Source organism: Cavia porcellus, unplaced genomic scaffold, assembly GCF_034190915.1.
Source record: "Cavia porcellus strain 051 isolate PalLab524CR breed Dunkin Hartley unplaced genomic scaffold, mCavPor4.1 scaffold_284, whole genome shotgun sequence".
NCBI classification, from domain to species: Eukaryota; Metazoa; Chordata; class Mammalia; order Rodentia; family Caviidae; genus Cavia; species Cavia porcellus.
This window is the reverse complement of record NW_026947767.1, coordinates 84,141-90,150: the sequence shown is the minus strand read 5'-3', so window position 1 is coordinate 90,150 and position 6,010 is coordinate 84,141.

Below are 6,010 nucleotides of genomic sequence, written 5' to 3'. Positions count from 1 at the left end.
TTGATTCACCTCTCTAAGTTGCCCCCGAAATTTCTTTGAAGTTGTGGTGATCAAGCAAATTTGACATATTTTGACAAGTGGAGGGAAGTAATTGGCTCTGTCTGTAGCTCTGTTTGTGGTACATGGTGTCCAAACTTGACTACCCCAGTCTATGCAATTTTCAAACTTAGAAAGCCAAATGTTTCGGGGCAGGAAAGAAAATGCCACAATGATTTCAGTTCTGCCGAGTTTCTGGTGGCTTGGGAAGCAAACCTGCAAACCATACATGCAATCTCTGCTGGATTACTGCCACCATGGTAGTATCAGTTAGCACTAAAAGCCAGCAACCAGAAGATGAGTCCCAAAATGAAAGTGAATCCTTGCAGTGCGTGAATATTTGGAGTGCCTGCTTCAACTATCCAGCTTCCTCGGGGTTCACATGTCTGCAATCGCTATTTCAAGGAGGTCTGCAGCTATTCCAGCATAACGCTGAACACTAAACATGAGGTACTAGCTCAATACCTAAACCAACAGAATACTAGGTAGCTTATCACCAGCAGGTCTTCCCAGAATTCAAATGTAACTTGGTGAAAGGGAAAGCCTTAGAAACGGGATGCAAATGCCCGTTTCCCTAAAAATCCCAGGTATTTTCTCATGGCATTGAATATTTAGACTCCACAACTCATGTAGTGAACCCAGGGACCTGGACCAAGTGTGTCTAGTTTTCTGTTGTCTTCTTTTTGGAAACAGCATCATGTGTAGTTGTTGAAAGAGGCCTTGAGATAAATTCGTAGCCCAAGATGGAGTGGAACTCCCAAGGATACATCGACCTCAGCCCCCAGATGGCTGGGATTATAGGCTTGAGCGACCATGCCAAGCATGTGCACAGAGATTCTTACATAATTTGTGAAATCCCACTACTGGTCTATAGGTAGCTTCTGTGCTTCAGGCATTAGGAATATGCATCTCTTTGTTTTGGCTCCCCTTGTTCAGGTGTTCATTGCTATTGTGATAAGCTCCAAGGCCCGAGGCAAGGGGGTGGCTGCCCTTCCTCTGGTGTGTTCTTGGATGATTACTGCCCAGGTGAACAGGGTTCAAATACATTGGACCCTGTGCATTTGAAAAGGAAATGAGTAAAGATTCATGAGTTAATGTGGACATGCCAGGGAACTGAGGGGCCATGATAGAGACAAAACTTCAGGCCATGGGCTGAAGGCTGAGGATTCTGTACCTCTAGCTTCTTGAATAGTGTTTACATGGGCCTGCTGAGCAATTGTGTGCTCTCAAATGTTATTTCATGGGTTTTGTTTTAATTTATTTTGTTTTTTGCTTTGGTTTTTTACATGGAAGGAACAGTACCATGGTTTGAAGAAGCTGGAGTGTCTTACCTAAGAGAAATTTGAAAAAAAGGGACAATTCAGCAGCCAAGAATTTCTCAAATGCCCTTGTCGTTTTAAAAATGTGACATAACGTTCAGCGTGTCATGTCCATGTCTCTTTACCAAAGATTTTACCTCCTATTTGATAGGAATTACTGTTTCTTTGAAAGGTCAAATTGCACTGAAATAAAGATAATCCCTCCTTTCCTCATTCTGCTTGAAACCACATCCTTTGTTAGTTATATTTTCTTACGCAGCAACACTTGGAGATGACTACAGCAAGAGATTCCCATTGGTGGAATTTCCATGGAGACACATGAAGTAATACTGCACAACTTCAAGTGAAGTGCACTGTCCCTTGACAATGGCAAGTCTGGGCAAACCTCTAGTAACTGAAAATCTTAGAAAGTCTGAAAGTAAGTGAATGAAAATGGGCCTCTCCACATTTGGACAGGGCCTCTCCTGAAGCACACATTTGTGGAAAATGTAATTATGAGAGACGAATGAACTCCCAAAACGGAATGGAAATTTTCTTGTTTAAGCCTGGAACGCGATGGCCTGGAGCCCTGTGGTTCTAACTGGATGAGCATAGGGTGAGCAGAGATCAAAATAAAACACACACCATTTTGGAACTCGATACTTAACCAGGTGTGCAGAGTAGTGGCAAACTGTACTTGTGTCAATTTGCTCAAATCCTGTCTTCACAAGAAAGTAAATTCCATCGACCAGTGACTAGAGGAGGACTCATATCAAAGGATTTGAAAAAAGTCCAACACTGAATTTAGCCCAAAACTGAATTTAGATGAAAAGTGGCAGAGTCTGTTAGTCTTTCAAGTCTTAATAGGAGAAACTTACAACATGTAATAGCTGTTACATGTGTACCTTCAGAGCTTTTGGAGAGGTCTGAATCACTATGAGTGAGGGATTCCCTGACTCACAAAATTAAAAATAGTAAAACAAATAATTTGAAAAATAAATCAACCAATAAAATACAAACACTAAGTCCAAAGGGTTTCACTGGTTTTAAAATCACTTATGGAATGCACAACTATTGAACAGGCTTACTCTGCATTCTGTTTTACTCAGGCCCGGTACATGAGCAAGTGTGAAAGCAAAATTCAAAATGTTATGTGAAGTGACCATTTCATTGGTGAAACCATGACCCAATAGACATTTTCTCTTTTGAAACTTCGTACATTATCCATATATGTTCTCAAAGGGAAGGAATACACAGGATTTAGGCTGAATTTTTTTCAGTATTTTGTGTTCCACCAGATTTATTTGAAGATCTCCTGTCCTGCATCCACTGCCCAATGCAGAAGGCCACACATAGGACAACCAACATGAGAACTTCACTTCTACAGCCTGATTAAATCATCATGAGAATATACTTTTCCTTTCATCATCAAAGATTTTTACATCAGATTAAGCAGCTCTCTTGCTTTCCCATGTATTTCCCTGGTTTTTGTACCTTGAAATGGGTGTGTACTCTTCTCAGTCTTGATCTCCATCTTCCCCAATAGTTCCAAACATATTCATCTGGGAAATATGTAAAGATCTTATTCGGGGCTTGTTTCATTGTTTTCAAATATCTGCCCTTGAAATTCAACTTCCACCACTGTCTCTCATATCCAAAGCTATGTACTTGCAGAGGATTTCCTCTAAGAAATTTCACTGAAAGCTCTTATACTGCAGGTGAATGATGCCAGCAAGTCTTGACTGAATTGCTTAGGGAACAGCACTCAGCCAAATGACAGACATCACAAGGGAAAAGGGTATGCTCAAGGATAGCACATGGCAGAGATCATCTGCCAGGCCCTGGCATATTTCATATCCCATTGAAAGTACATCCATGTGTAGATTGGCAAGCATTTCCATCCACAAATTCTGAGCAGTGAAGCCTTCAGAGAGCATATTGTGGCATACCAGGCCAAGAATATTCATCCTATTTAAATCTTGCCCTACAAGGTCCACTGTGCCACTGAGGCCTCCATGGCAACGCCCAGCATTGTGACTCAGTTCTCCTACTGCACACTTGTATCCTAGAGCCTAAAGTCCAGCTCACAATGGTGCTCAGCTAATCAGAGCCCAGTGTGGTTGCCAGGCCACCACAAGCTTGTGGATTTCTGTGAACTGTTTCAGCCCAACTCTGCAGCTTTCCACCTCATACAACCACAGCCATTCCAATCATGCAGTGTTTGATTAGCCTCTCTATGTTGCCTCAGAATGCTTTTTACAGTTGTAGTGATCAAGAAAAGTTGACTTATTTTGAGAGGTGGAGGGAAGTAATTGGAAAACCTTTCGGTATGTCTGAGGTCTATGGGTTCCAAACTTGACTACCCCAGTCTTTTAAATTTTCACGCCTAGAGCCTAAAATCCACCTCACAGTGATGTTCAGCCAATCTCAGCCCAGTGTGGTTGCCTGGCAACCACAAGCCTGTGGATTTCTGTGAACAGTTTCAGCCCAACTCTGCAGCTCTCCACCTCATACAACCACAGCCTTTCCAATCATGCAGTATTTGATTCACCTCTCTAAGTTGCCCCCGAAATTTCTTTGAAGTTGTGGTGATCAAGCAAATTTGACATATTTTGACAAGTGGAGGGAAGTAATTGGCTCTGTCTGTAGCTCTGTTTGTGGTACATGGTGTCCAAACTTGACTACCCCAGTCTATTCAATTTTCAAACTTAGAAAGCCAAATGTTTCGGGGCAGGAAAGAAAATGCCACAATGATTTCAGTTCTGCCGAGTTTCTGGTGGCTTGGGAAGCAAACCTGCAAACCATACATGCAATCTCTGCTGGATTACTGCCACCATGGTAGTATCAGTTAGCACTAAAAGCCAGCAACCAGAAGATGAGTCCCAAAATGAAAGTGAATCCTTGCAGTGCATGAATATCTGGAGTGCCTGCTTCAACTATCCAGCTTCCTCGGGGTTCACATGTCTGCAATCGCTATTTCAAGGAGGTCTGCAGCCATTCCAGCATAACCCTGAACACTAAACATGAGGTACTAGCTCAATATCTAAACCAACAGAATACTAGATAGCTTATCACCAGCAGGTCTTCCAGAATTCAAATGTAACTTGGTGAAAGGGAAACCCTTAGAAACGGGATGCAAATACCCCTTTCCCTAATAATCCCAGGTATTTTCTCATGGCATGAAATATTTAGACTCCACAACTCATGTAGTGAACCCAGGGACCTGGACCAAGCCTGTCTAGTTTTCTGTTGTCCTCTTTTTGGAAACAGCATCTTATGTAATTGTTGAAAGAGGCCTTAAGATAAATTCGTAGCCAAAGATTGAGTGGAACTTCCAAGGATCCATCCACCTCATCCCCCAGATGGCTGGGATTATAGGCATGAGCGACCATGCCAAGCATGTGCACAGAGATTCTTACATAATTTGTGAAATCCCACTACTGGTCTATAGGTAGCTTCTGTGCTTCAGGCTTTAGGAATATGCATCTCTTTGTTTTGGCTCCCCTTGTTCAGGTGTCCATTTCTATTGTGATAAGCTCCAAGGCCCGAGGCAAGGGGGTGGCTGCCCTTCCTCTGGTGTGTCCTTGTATCATTACTGCCCAGGAGAACAGGGTTCAAATATATTGGACCCTGTGTTTTTGAAAAGGAAATGAGTAAAGATTCATGAGTTAATGTGGACATGCCAGGGAACTGAGGGGCCATGATAGAGACAAAACTTCAGGCCATGGGCTGAAGGCTGAGGCTTCTGTACCTATAGATTCATGAATAGTGTTTACATGGGCATGCTGAGCAATTGTGTGCTCTCAAATGTTATTTCATGGGTTTTGTTTTAATTTATTTTGTTTTTTGCTTTGGTTTTTTACATGGAAGGAACAGTACCATGGTTTGAAGAAGCTGGAGTGTCTTACCTAAGAGAAATTTGAAAAAAGGGACAATTCAGCAGCCAAGAATTTCTCAAATGCCCTTGGCGTTTTAAAAAAAGTGACATAAAGTTGAGCGTGTCATGTCCATGTCTCTTTTCCAAAGATTTTACCTCCTATTTGATAGGAATTACTGTTTCTTTGAAAGGTCAAACTGAACTGAAATAAAGATAATCCCTCCTTTCCTCATTCTGCTTGAAACCACATCCTTTGTTAGTTATATTTTCTTAGGCAGCAATACTTGGAGATGACTACAGCAAGAGTTTCCCTTTGGTGGAATATCCATGGAGACACATGAAGTAATACTGCACAACTTCAAGTGAAGTGCACTGTCCCTTGACAATGGCAAGTCTGGCCTAACCTCTAGTAACTGAAAATCTTAGAAAGTCTGAAAGTGAGTGAATGAAAATGGGCTTCTCCACATTTGGACAGGGCCTCTCCTGAAGCACAAATTTGTGGAAAAAGTAATTATGAGAGACGAATGAACTCCCAAAACGGAATGGAAATTTTCTTGTTTAGGCCTGGAACGCTATGGCCTGGAGCCCTATGGTTCTAACTGGATGAGCATAGTGTGAGCAGAGATCAAAATAAAACACACACCATTTAGGAACTCGATACTTAACCAGGTGTGCAGAGTAGTGGCAAACTGTACTTGTGTCAATTTGCTCAAATCCTGTCTTCACAAGAAAGTAAATTCCAGCACGACCAGTGACTAGAGGAGGACTCATATCAAAGGACTTGAAAAAAGTCCAACAC